General features: G+C 36.6%; 1 long non-coding RNA gene across 1 annotated transcript in view; it reads right to left on the reverse strand.

Moving 5' to 3' along the window:
• Positions 1 to 236: 236 nt before the first annotated feature.
• Positions 237 to 14,596, reverse strand: part of LOC120239101 — a 69,822-nt gene continuing 55,462 nt past the window's right edge. Inside the window, exons 3-4 of the long non-coding RNA XR_005530365.1 lie at positions 5,112 to 5,231; positions 237 to 384 (exon numbers count right to left, since the gene is read on the reverse strand). This is a non-coding gene — a long non-coding RNA (uncharacterized LOC120239101). The remainder of the gene's footprint in view (positions 385 to 5,111; positions 5,232 to 14,596) is intronic.

The following is a 14,596-nucleotide window of genomic DNA, read 5'->3' on the forward strand; positions in this document are numbered from 1 at the left end:
GAGACTGTTCGAGGAAAGCCAACAATCAACAGAACATTTTTTGTCTTTACCACAATAAAACCTGGATTTTTCCCCCAGTAAGTTGTTCCTGTAGCTTTATGAATTAATGCAGAGAGTTCCAAAGAGCTAAGATAAAGAAGATCAAGAAATAAATATCCATTATAAACCAGGTAATTTCATCAGTATTTATTTAGTAATAAGAGTTTACTTAATTTAAATATATAATGATGCTCCTGTGTGTCACATTATTCTTAAAGCTCATTAAGGGAAAGGTCAGAACTTTATTGTTTCTTTCCAATTTTAACATCCTATGGTCACTGAACCAATTCAGTTCAACAAGTATCAGATAAGCTCCCACCATGTCTGCAGCAGTATGCTAGGTACCTGGGAAAAATGGAGAAGTAAAATCAGACATCATGCCTGACTCAAGAAGCTCACATTAAACCACTATTATTATAACACCTCCTCTTAGTAAAACATCATCACCAGAGTCCTTTCATTTATTCACTCATTTAACAGTAAGTATCTCCTTTGTACCTAATGTAATGCTATAGTTTAAAGCAAAACTAGAATTTAAAAAAGAAAGAACTGACAGGTCAGTGTGATATCTGGAAGAGCCAATGAAATATTTGGACAGTCTAAGCAATAGCACTGCTAGGAATTTACCCAAGGGATATAGGAGTACTGATGCATAGGAGCACATGGACTCCGATGTTCATAGCAGCACTCTCAGCAATAGCCAAAACATGGAAAGAGCCTAAGTGTCCATCAATGGACGAATGGATCAAGAAGATGTGGTTTATCTATNTGGCCTCGGCTGCCATCTTTTTTTTTTCCTACCAAGTAACCTCAGCTGAGAGAGCAAGAAAATGATGCTTCCTCCTTTGGGGCAAGAGAAATGTTCTAGAGGTAAGTTTGAAGCGTTCAAGGTTGGGGGGAAAAAGTCATACTCATTCTGGAAAGGCATTCCACTGTCAAATGTTGGCCAGGAAGGAGAGGAATAAAAATATATTGAATGCTGAGATTCAAACTGAGGACTGATGGGTGTGTGGGGAGGGGGGTGATGGGCATGGAAGAGGGCACTTGTGGGGATGAGCACTGGGTGTTATATGGAAACTAACTTGACAATAACCTATTTGTAAAAAAAAAATAAAAATAAAAAATAAAAAAATACAAAGAAAGTTAAAGAAAATATATCTGGACAGTCTAAAGTGAGATTTCTGCTTCCCTAAGCTGACAAAGCTAAGAGCCTATCCAAATTAAGGAAATTCCACCAGGGGCCTTTTAGAAATAAGGGCATATTCTCTTTTTCAGCAAGTATCATGGTCCACTGTGGTATGGCTAGTCAAAGTGCCAGTTATCCTTGGAGCTCTGACCTTTCTATTAAGTCAATATATTTAGACTGATGAGATTTCATGACAGTGGAAAAATCAACTTCTATAGTCTTCCACAGTTAGTGACTAAAATATCAGTGACACTGGGGTATGTTAGAGGTGGCGAGAAGATAATAGTGTGCCAATGACTGGATTAATTTGGTTTACAATGTCCATTTGGTCTGATTAGGTTTGCTTACAGAATAATACTCTAATTTCTTCATGCTAGCATATAAATAGCTCCATTAATCTTGTCTATTCTAACTAATTTGACTTTATTTCTTTCTATACCGCCTAATCACACAGATCTCCATATTACCTCACTAAATTTTCAGCAGTCACAGACAATTTTTGCATTTATTTTTCCCTTCTCTTAGAACTGCATTCTGGTCCTTGCTCCTTAATCAGAGTTCCTCTCCATCCTTCCTTCAAACTCAAATCTCACATTTTTAAAAAGGATTTCCCAAGCCCCTCTAGCCTTCATCAATCTCATGTTGTCTATGGCATTTTTTTTGTCTGTATAGAGCATTTTAGATGTTCTATACACAAAGCTGTATGTGGTAGCTGTTACATGAGTCTCCCTCAAAATTCACATATTGAAATATTAACCCTCCTCCCCCACTTATGACATGGGTCATTAGGACATGATTAGGTCATCAGAGTGGAACCCTTATGAATGGGATTAGTGCCCTAAAAAAGAGACAAGAGAGGTTGCTTCTTCTCACTCTCTGCTCTCCATTGCCTGTGGCCACCTGCAAACCAGGAGGCAGGCTTTCACCAGACACCAGATCTGCTGGCACCTTGATTTTTGACATCTCAGCGTCTGCAACAGTGAGAAATAAATGTTTGTTGTCTGTGATATTCTGTTATAACAGCCTGAACTGCTGATGACTATAGAATACTTTTTCCTGTGTTTATGTCTTCATGCTGCCAGTAACTGACTTACAAGCTACAAGAGAACAGTGAGTAAATCTCATACTTTTATTCTTTGTGCCTAGGCACAAATATTCTTTGTGCCTATGACTGTGCTTATGTCCACAAAAAAATGAACAAAAATTGGTCACCAATGCTTATGCAGAAGCTCTTTATGATTTGAAGGAGCATTATTAAATTACTCCATTAGATTTCTCTTCTTTAGGTTGAAAATAAAAAGTCTGAAGACATTTCTACCAAATTTTTTTCTACCTAAGATTAGTCTAAGTGTGGCTCTCCTACCATATTAATAGTCACTAGATCCTTAGGCTCTTAAATTTATTGCAGGGAAATAGTGTCTTAGCAATGAAATATGCTACCAGAATAGCAATAATAACAGTACTTAAGGAAGAATGAAAAAAATAATTCAAGGTAGACAATTTTTATGAAGTTAAACCTACATCTGTTTTTACTTTGGCCCTGAAGATAAATATTTTATACTAACATAACTTTTTAAAGAATTCATTAGATTATAGAGGCAAGGCATAAGATGAGAAGAAATGAATCAATGTTCCAGTGTATTCTGTCATTTACTATTTATAGGACCTAACAAGGACCCTTGATAACAATTACAAAATTACAGAACTGCACTATATAATCTCCATGACTCTTTTCTCTTCTGAAATTTAATGATGAAGTAGTTCCAACTGTTAAATCTCATATATCCATGCATATATGGAAAATAATTAACTGAAAATCATGTTAGTTCATATTGATCTTCTTTTATAATTCTTTATTGTGGTAAGAACATTTAATATTAACTATCCTTTAGACAAATTTTTAAGTGCACAATGCAGGACTGTTAACTATCATAATGTTGTAGAGGGGAGCTCTAGACCTTATTCATCTTGCATAAATGACACTATATACCCATTGAAAAGCATTTTCCCATTTCTCTCTCTCCTCATTATCTGACAACCACCATCCTGTTCTGTTTCTATGAGCTTGACTACTTAAGATATCTAATATAAGTGGAATCATGCTATATTTGTCTTTCTGTGACTGGTTTATTTACTTCAGCACAATGTCTTTCTGGTTCATCAATGTCATTGCATATGGCAGAATTCCCTTCTTTTCTAAGACTAAATAATATTCCACTATATGTTTATGTCCCATTTTCTTTATCCACTCCTCTGTTAGTGGACATTTAGGTCATTTCCATATCTTGGATATTGTGAATAACAATGCAACGAACTGGGACAGCACATATGTCTTTAAGATCCTAGTATCAATTCTTTTGGCTATATAACCAGAAGTGGGATTGCTAGGTCATGTGGTAATTCCATTTTTAATTTTTTGAGGAATCTGTTTTCCATACTGGCTGCAACACTTTACATCCCCAACAACAGTGTACAAGCATTTCAGTTTCTCCACATCCTTGCCAAAACTCACTATCTTTGGTTTTCTAAGAATTTTTGAATAGCAAAATCTTTAATTAATTATAAAATTTTGCAGAAAAATTTTCACTATTTAACTTTTTAGGTGCTGTTTTTCTTTTTTAATACATAGTGTTTAATATATGAAAGTATTTTAATTGACTTGATACTTTCAAAATATTTCTTCCATTAACAATCTCTATATTTGCTTCTACCCTTTAGAATCTAGAGCGATGGCTCTTAAACCCATTCTAAATGTAGAATAACTCCCATGTTACACAAAAATAAGTGGACTCCTGGACTGGTATCTCTTTTGGTCAATATTAACTTTGTCACATAGTGATGCTGAATGTATCTTTTCTTCTTACATGAAATCCAAACTCTGTACAACATCTGTTTTAGTAAATGGAGTTTTAGTGGTTAGTTATTTGTGTATATCAAGCCATCTGTATGTTAAACGATTTACTGGCCATTTATTAAACACATGAAAAAGCACCACTTATTATTTAAGCCTACAATTTTGCAAGTTTGAACAAGGGGTTCTTCTAGTCTTGGTTAGATTTACTGATGGGTATATTATCAGCTTATAGGTCAGCAGAAGACTAGCTGGCCTATGACAACATCAGTAGGCACAGCTTCCCTTGTTGCACATAGTCTCTCACCCTCCAGCTTACTCACCTGACAGCATGCAGGGATCCAAGAAATTAAGAGGAAACATGTAAGGTGTTCTGATGCTTAGGCTTAAAAGTCCCCCTGTCACTTCAGCCATGTTCTATTGGCTAAAGCAGGTCCCAATACACAAAGCCAGCCCAGCTTCAAGAGACAGGAATAGACTCTGGTTCTTAATTGGACAAGCATGGATACAGAGAGGGAGAAACAACTGTCATTTTTTCAACCAATTCCCACATAACACTTTCTTATTTTACTTCATGTCTAAGATCCTATCTTGACACTATATTCTCAGAGACTATTTCTCCTGCATAGTTGCTGTGACTCAATCCAAATATAAAAGTCTACCCTCCAAATGCAATCTCCATGATTTGCTTCTTACCACTATGTCAGACTTTTTTTTCCAGGTTTATTTATTTTGAGAGAGAGGGAGAGAGAGACAGAGACAGACAGAGAGACAGACAGAGAGAGAGACAGAGAGAGAGAGAGAGAGACAGATAGGGAGAGAGAGAGAGAGAGAGAATATCCTAATCAGGCTCTGAACTGTCAGCACAGAACCCAACTTGGGGCCTGATCTCATGAACCAAGAGATCATGACCTGAGCTAAGATCAGGTTAACCAACTGGGCCACCCACATGCCCTCAGACCTTTTTGATGTCAGATTTTTACCTGATTATTTCACACTCCTGCATTCTCCTCTAACTGTGCTCCACATACTTACCTGGTCTCTAAACCTGAATGAGTCTGGTCAAATGACCTTCTCTAGCACAGCAGCTTCATTATTCTCCATTTCAGTCATGTCTTGCATTGCCCACTGGATGAGCCTCTATCTTGGTGTGAGCTAAATCACAAACACAAAAAATGATTCTAAAATGGCTCTTAATATGAAGAATGCAGGGAAGTGGTAGGCAGAGAAGTTAGACAGAAAACAAAACTAATGGCTTAATAGTGACAACAGAGTAAAACCCAGTAGAATCTGCATTAAGTCCATAGGATGGAAAGGAATCATGAGATACGTGTACTGATGGCACCACTGCCAACCACAATTTCTAAAATAAAATGTAAGGGGAAAGGACCTTGTAGTTGGTTCCTTTTAGTAAACCTCAAGTCAAGTATGAGGCGAGATGATGCAGAAAAACCCGGAAAAAGAGTCAAATTTGCCTTTTAAATGCCAAGCTAGTGTTAATGCTCAGTGGAGTCTTTCTTAGGACAAAGTTCAAAGAACACATGTTACCAGGAACTTGATATTTGTATATCGTATGGTGGCTGTCAGTTCCAATGTAGAAAGGTAGAGCACTGGGATATGTGAAAAGCAGCTATTTTATATTATGGATGGCTCAGGAGTCTGAACAATTTAGATCTAATTATATTTTCATCGTGAACTCACTTTAACAGAAACTTGTGACCTAAAATTTGTCTGCTTAATGGATTTATCATGGTGAACTAGAGAATCATTTTCAGCTGGACTAGCAAATCACTGACGTGAGCTTCAGGGATACAAGTGAATGTTATGTCATTTATTATCCAAAGAAGAAAATAGATTTATGCCAACAATTTTAAAAAGAAATTTGCTAAAGAGAGGGGCTGCGCTTTTCTCTACACATGGTGATCACTGGGTAACTTGGTAACAATTCAGAGTCAGAAACAGAAAAGTAAAACTACTCAATGAAGACCCAGTCAGGAATCAAGACAGTGAAGACAATGCAGGCTAGCCAGAGTCAGACATATGGGGAACTAGAAGGAAAAGGGCAGAAGACAGAAACTAGAGGAAAACAGAGGCCGGGGGGAAAATGTGAATCAGGCTTCTAGTACAAACAAGCACTTCTCAGTCCCAAACCCTCTGTGGTCACTGAAATTCAGGGCATACAAAGTGCTACCCTGAAACCTTTAACACTAATGGTAGGGATATTCACAATTTGTAAAATTACAGATCTATATTTACCACCTAAATATCAACTGTTAAAGGTACAGATATATTTAAATCAAGAACAAATGATATTCCAAATATAGATGATACAATGTGTGAGCATATTTATTTTAAACACAGCTAATGGTAGTATGATGCAATCTTTAATTAACAGCTCTTCTAAATCATTCATAGTTTTTATGTAAAGTTATCATATTCTTTTTTCATTTAATAACCACAAAATATCTAAGAAAGCCTCCAGATCTGAAGAGAAACGAGACTTCCTCCATCACTTGTTCTCACTCACACACTGAAACACTGAGGCAGCAGTATGCACCAATCTCTTCCCACTTTATACATAATGGGAATTTCTAGCTTAGGATCTTGTCCTTCTAGAATATATACTATTTCAGAATAAATGTTATTAACAAGATCATTCAAGCTAAACCCATTCCCAACTCAGTGACAATAAACTATGTCTACTGGGGGAAAAAAGTTTTCAGCAAGCCATGGAAAAATTCCATTAGATTAAAAAAAATCTTGGGGCACCTGGGTGGCTCAGCATATCACGATCTCATAGTTGATGAGTTCAAGTCCCATGTAAGGTTTTGTGCTAACAGCTTGGAACCTGTAGCCTGCTTCGGATTCTCTGTCCCTCTCTCTCTGCTCCTCCCCAGCTCTCTCTTCCCCTCTCCCTCTCTCAAAAAAAAAAAAAAAAAAAAAAAAAGATTTTAAAAAATAACTTCAATAAAAAATTTTTAAAATCCTTATATGTTTTAAAATTTTAATGTTTCAATCCATGTGTGTATATGTACTGACTATAATCACTTTCTAGAATCTTAATTTATTTCATCATTTGGTTAAACACTGTTTGATGTTGATAACCTTCAAGAAAAATAATTTTCTGGTCTTTTATCAAATAATGGGTGTCAGTATGTGATTAAATTATGCATAAGCAGAAAGGAGATAATTCAAGACAAAAAGACTCTGAATATGCTTTCATTTGAAATATTTATCATCATCATAATTATCCATAAATTAATATATGTCTTTCTTACTTTGTTCTCTGAAATTGGCTAACACATCTACTGTGAAGGGAATATCTTGGTTTCTTTGCTGGTTAAATGTTAAGTTCATAATTGATATGAATCTTTTACTTTCAGATCTATTATGCCCAGGTTAAAATTTTTCAGACATGATGATTAAATCATGATATTCTTGGTCTTTATAAATTTATGTTCTTTTATCTGAGTGATATGAGTTTATGTGTTTATGATTAAAAGCTACAAGAGAATCCACAAAATTAGAAAAATACATGTGTCTGAATGTTGAAATTAGTGACAGGTCTTCCTTCTCTTTTGTCATTTTAAAAGTGTCATCTTTGGCATTTGTTGGAATATTGATTTATGTGAAAAATAAACTATTTGTAATTACTCAAGTACCTAAAAATGTTCACTGCTGAACACTTATGTGTAATTTTATGTAAATGTATAATACATTTGTCTTAAGTGGGGTGGCTGGGTGGCTCAGTTTTTTGAGCACACAACTTCAGCTCAGGTCATGACCTCATGGTTCGTGGGTTTCAGCCCCGCATCAGGTTCTGTGCTGACAGCTCAGAGCCTGGAGCCTGCTTTGGGTTCTGTGTCTCTCTCTTTGCCCCTCCCCTCCTAGCACCATCTGTCTGTCAATCTGTCTGTCTCTTTCTCTCTCTCTCACTTTCTTTCTCAAAAATAAACATTAAAAAATGTAATTAATTATTATTAGTTAGAAGAAAATGACAAACTGTTTTATATTACTAAAATAAAATATGTAGGCTATGTGTATGAGAAAGAATTAGAATTAAGTCATATATATATATATAATTTAACCATATTTAGTAGTATATCAGATTTCTAGAAACTTTGATATAACAGATCCCCACACTCTGAAATAAAAAACTGACTAAGAGACATGAACTCCCATGCTAAAGCCAAAGGTTTAACCCTTATTACTTAACAGTCTATTAACTCTTCGGTAGCTTATTATACTGTATAAATTTTATCTAGTTTTCCAGTCCATGGCAGATTAAAAGTAGATTATAGAGGATTTGGGGAAGGAATATGAGGTGGAAGGGGAAATGGTGAAAATTCAGGAAAAGCAATAGCTGACAGTACGACAGACAGTTAAAAACAGAAATGGGCTGTGTATTAAATCATCACCATAAAAAATAGCAACAATATCCAATATTTACTATATCTTTCTTTTATATTATATACCTTATTACTATATGCGAATCACTAAGGATCTGCATGGATCATTTTATTCTGGTTCTCAAAACAACTCTGTAGGATATGTATAATAATTATTACCCTTTTTATATGAGGACTGTAAGGCTGGGAGGAGGTAAACAATGTGGCCAAAGTTACAGAGTTACCAAGTTACAGAAGAGGATTTCAAACCCAGACATCCACTCTGTATTCCACATATTAAGAGTATAACTGTGATTAATACATTTTGTGTAATAAAGTATATAATAATCCTTACAAAATTATTTGTCTTAAAAAGAAGTAATGCATAAGGACATGAACTTCAGTTATCCAGAAAACCTACACATATGGGTACACGTTTTCTAATCAATGAAGTGCTGGTGTTTCTCTCTACTCACTAATTTTTACATCTAAGTTAAAACACAGTTCATTTGAATAAGAGTAAATAAGACTTTCAACAAGGTGTACTGACAAACCTAGTATTTTTCTTTCAAAATACTTTAAACTGTTTTAAAAATTTAAAGAAACAGGATAACAACTCTCTTCCAGGTTTTTAATAAAGGCTAAGTAGATGTTCTGGTATTAGCTTGTAAAATGCTGAGTCAAACACTAAGGGTAATTTAAGTCTTGAGAACTTTTAAGAGTTATATAGTTAAGTCACCTAGGGGCCATATCCTATCTGCTAGTTCTATATTATTACAGGCTTTTAAGAGAAAGTAACAGTGGCATTTTCTTTTTCCAGCCATATTCAGAAACTGGTATTAGTAAAAGCATGTCTGTTTGTGCAGCTGCGTTTTGCAAGCACTAAAGCTTTTTGAAGTGTACCCACAAGACAGGCAAAAGCTCTTTGTGCAATGGTATGTTTGTTGAAAGTTAAGCCAAGGTGACACTTAAGTGTAAACAGTTGAATCATCTTGTTGGAGTTGATTAGGTTCAAACTTTATTGTGCTGAATAGGTAATATTACTAGGATGCCATTTGCTCAGAGTTTCCTGCAATGTATTCTGACAGTTTTGGAGCCAACTGACCTAGGTCTAGTCTAAGTGTCTTAAAAACTAGTGGAACCAAAAAGACTTTCTGTTAGAGAGAACAGAACCTGAGCTCAGCACTCCCCACCAATTCCCAGGCACTACTGGAGAGACTTTAAGCCATATTTTACTGGGGAAATCAGCAAATTCAGATATACACAGGAGTCATATACACACAGGTATGTCTTCATCTGGGCTCAAGATCCAATTGAAACAGGTATCTATAGCTGAAGAAATAATATTAGAACCTGGGGCTACTGGGTAGCTGAGTTGGTTGAGCGTCCATTCTTGATTTTGGCTCAGGTTATGATCCTGGCATTTTGGGATCAAGCCCCATATTGGATTCCACACGGAATGTGGAGCCTGCTTGAGATTCTCTCTCTCTCCCTCTTCTACTCTCTCCCTCTCATATTCCATCTCTCTTTTTCTCTCTCAAATAAAAAATTTAAGAAAAAGAAATATGATGCAATCTGTCCTTTAAAAGGAACACCAACATAATCTGATACCTGAGAAGGAAGGGAGAAGGTAATAAATAACATAACTTATTATTAGTGCTTGAATTCTTTTTATTTATTTTTTTTATTTTAGAGAGAGACAGAGACAGAGAACATGAGTGGGGGTGAGGGCCAGAAAGAGAGGGAGAGAGAGAATCTCAAGCAGGCTCTACATTATGCTTGGATCCAGATTCAGGGCTCAATATCATGACCAGGGGATCATGACCTGAGCTGAAATCAAGACTCAGATACTCAACCAACTGAGCCACCCAGGTACCCCTAATGTTTGGATATTTTGAGGTCATGAACTCAGCTCATCTGGTTATCAGAAATAGACAGATAGAAGACTTTACAAAGTTTGATTTGCGGCCATCATTGACGTTCAAGTTGAGATCAAGGTTAGACATAATTATATGTATATTGTAGACATAACTGGGTATCAGGACCATGTGCCCTTGATAGTTTTGGTCTAGATAACTTACCTGTAAATACTTGGACTAGTTTCGTGGATTTCTTTCTTAGAATCAGAAGTCTTTTTTAAAATGGAAAAACACCAGTTACATTAGACCTGGTGTGACTGAGACAGAATGGAGTTTGGAACTCATCCCACCTAAACACCCAGGAAGCTTCCAAAACGTGTGGCACAGAGGAAAATCATTATACTGGAGAATCTCAAAGGTTTATGATTGTGTCCCTTTAAGTGATGTTTGTTATACTGATCTGCTGTGATTTCAAAACCAAATTTGTACACAGAAGAAAAAATCAAATTTGCCATATGTAACTAACTCATATACTAAAACAGTTGGTCATTCTTTTGCTACTTTTGAGGCACCATAATTCTGGAACTGCATCATTTTTCTAGACCATGATCTTAGTTAATAAATTTTAAGTCTTTTTTTTTTTCTAATTTAAGAGGCCACAGGATATTCCTTGTTAAATGACATCAGGACATGCTACTAAATTTGGAAATATAATTGGAGTTTTCTCACAGCACTCAAACTTGAGTCTCAGAAACTTTGACTCGAAAAACGAGATGATTTTACTGATCACTTGTGAAAAAAAATCTGTAGGGAAGAGGGCAGATCTCTGAACTGAAAAGGCAAATTTTAGAATCTGTTGGAAAGGAAAAGTTGTGCCATATTACTGTCTAATTTGATGGATTTTAATCCTCATTTGATGCTTATTAGAATCACCTGAGGCTCTTTCAAAATATACATGTGTTCAAACTCCATCCCAGAAAATTAACTCTGAGTCTCTAAGAGGTGTCCTAAGACATAGGTATCTTGTTTTGTTTACATAACTTTTAACTGTAGAATAGTTGCACACTTACAAAAGATAATTCCAAGGATAATTTAGTCACCCTATACCCCACACTCGATTGCCACTATTATTATCAGTTAACACTAATATGATACATTTGTTATAATGATTATACCAAAAATGATGCATGGTTATTTATTAATGAAAGGCCACACTTGAAGGGCACATAGGTGGTTCAACTGGTTAAGCATCTGGCTCCAAATTTCAGCTCAGGTCATTATCTCACAGTTTGGGGGAAGGAGCCCTGCATCCCTCTCTCTCTGACTCTCCCCTGCTGGTCAGTGCATGTACTCTCTGTTTCTCTCAGGTGCATGCTCACTCTCAAAAATAAATAAACATTAAAAGAAAAAAAAAAAAGCCCGTATTTGAATCAGATTGTCCTACTTTTTACCTAAAGTCCTTTTTTCTGTTCCAGGATCCCATCCAGGGCACATTACATTTAGTCCTCATATTTCCTTACGCTTCTTTTAGCCATGACAATTTCTCAGACTTTCCTGGATTTTATGACTTACACAGTTTTGAGGAATACTCATCAGGTATTTTGTAGACTGTCTAACCATTGACATTTGCCTGATTTTTTTCAAGAATGAACTGAAATTATGGGCTTTTGAGAAAAAAAAAAAAAAACGCCACAGAGGTAAACTACCAGTCTCATCATATCACATTTAGAGTACATGTCATCAGCATATTACTGTAGACATTGACCATGATCATTTGGCTACAATAGCTATTTATCAGGTTTCTCACTGTGAAAGTACTACTTCTTTCACCTTTGTTACTACATTCTTCAGAAGAAAGTCATTATGCACAGCCCACACTTACAGAGAAGGTAGTTATGTTATATTCTCCTGAAACTTTACCAACTAGATTACAGTTTTTCTGTAGAGTTTATATTGCCTTTAGTCCTTAGTCTCTACTCAATTCCAAAGTTACTTAATGCAATACCTTTCTCTCCACCTTATTCAGTAAGATTATATATTTATTACACAGTTAGATTATTTGTCTACAGTCTACGTTTCATCTTGGGATTCTCTGATCTCTTAATTGATACTTTTAGTATGCATATGGTAAGTTTCAGTGTTTGGGCTGTATAATTTTGTGGGTTTTGACTAATGCACAGTGTCAAGTATCCAACATTAAAATATCATACAGAATATTTCTGATTCTCAAAATTAGAATGAAGTTTTTTTTAAGCTCACCAGGAGATTCTACTGTGTACCCAGAAATCAAGAACCACTAGACATTTCTGTCAAGGTCAAGTTCTGGTGAATCCAAGAGCTTAGTTTTAGTGTTTTGTGTTTGTTTGCTTTTTAGCTCAGAATCTAGAAAAATGCTGTATTTCTTACTGAGTGACAGTGCCAAGTCAGCTAACTTCCCAGTCCAGATGAAGTATTCCTTCCCTGAGCATTTCAACACCTGCTTCAGGGTGGTTTGAGGTCTTAAACAGATTAATGGAAGTAAAACAATGACAGTGTTGAAAAGGAGTAAGTATTTAGTAAATGTCAGCCATTATTGCATTGTTTTCATTATCCTTCCTTTTACTCAGGAGGTACTCCAATCCAGTTTGACAGTGATGTCCCCATAGCTTCTTAACATGCCTTACAAGACAGTCTCCTGTTTTTGGTTTTTAATTTTTATGTGTTCTAAGTTAGACATTGACCAGGTTGCTGTCCCCAGAATCACGTGGGGTGATAGAAAACCTCTGATGCCTAGTATGCAGCCAGAGTCACTAGATCAGAATCTCTGATGGTGGTGGTGGGGCAGAAAATGTGGGAGCCCGACAGTGACCACAAGAAAGTGTGGTTAGGGACGCGGGGATGTGCCTGCACACGGGGCTCCCTGCCTGGGCAAAGCATGCCTGCAAACAGGATGCTCTGCCAGGAGGCCTGCACACAAAATCCAAGTTTAATGGTCAACTCGCAAAAAAGGGAACATGCCCTCCTTAGAAATAAGGAGGAGGCTGGAATTGTGGGCGGGCCTCTTAGTAAACATGTTGTGGTCGCTTCCTCCCTTTGCTCCCCCCGTCCTTGAAATGTGTTTGGCTACGTGCCCTTAATTGGTAAAGGAATGCATCTTGTAGATTTCAGTTTGTATCCAGTTACCGGGGTATAAAATAAACCGCAAGAGGGGCTTGCGTAGAATTGTTCCTCCGGCCGGAGTTGTGTCTGTGTCTGTCCTTTGTGAGTGTCCTGTCTTTGTGTCATTTCGTTCGCATCAGAAAAACTGGCTTTGGTACAGTTTAATGATCCCCAGGTGAGTTCAATGCGGAGCCAAGTTGCAGAGCCACTAAGCAGAGTAGGAGGGCTCCTTCTCTACTCCAACTCCTTCAGATTTCTCTGACTCACACTTGAGAAAAGACTTTAAGACGTCACATTATGACCAAAAAGAACAGCCTGGCTGAATGTGCACATGAGTCACGGAAAGTGAATATTATAGCTGTGATGAGTAACTTTCCCTGACTATAAACATGTTTCCAAATCCAATTCTCAGGACTCTGTTTAATTCCAATAGCTCAACATAGTTAAGATGAGGACAACTTAAGTATCTGTCTTATCAGTTCTTTCAGATTAAATGAGTGACTCTCCAACCTTGTCATTATTTCCTATTGCAAATGGAGGCTAATGACATCTTGATAACATATGTTTATATTTCAACCATTATTGTTCTAGGGTTTTGTTATATACTGATCATTTCCTTTGTGTCTGGTGACACAAATATGTACTTTTTCTATCCTCTCAATTTCTGTCTCTTGCCCTCCCTCTCCCCCTTCTACCATTCCTTTCTTTCTCTCCTTCTTTCCTTCACGTCAGCATTTCCCAAACTATTTTCAAATAACTTACTTTAATGTGAGATGTTAAAAGATTTTAAAAATAGTGCTGCCTTGTTCTTTTAGGAAATACCATATCCTCCTGCCAATATCTGCAAAACAAATTAGCTTATTAAAAAAACAATATGATATTCTCAAACCATATAATTCTGTTTATATTAAGTTGTCCATTCACATATGATAAAAAATATTCTGGAGTAAGGGTCGCCTGGGTGGCTCAGTTGGTTAAGCATCCAACTTCGGCTCAGGTCATGATCCCACAGTCCGTGGGTTCGAGCCTCTCATCGGGCTCTGTAGCGACAGCTCAGAGCCTGGAGCCTGCTTCTAACTCTGTGTCTCCCTCTCTCTCTCTGCCCGTCCCTTGCTCACACTGTGTGTGTGTGTGT

This window comes from Hyaena hyaena, unplaced genomic scaffold (genome assembly GCF_003009895.1).
Source record: "Hyaena hyaena isolate Hyena2069 unplaced genomic scaffold, ASM300989v1 scaffold_223, whole genome shotgun sequence".
Taxonomy (NCBI): Eukaryota; Metazoa; Chordata; class Mammalia; order Carnivora; family Hyaenidae; genus Hyaena; species Hyaena hyaena.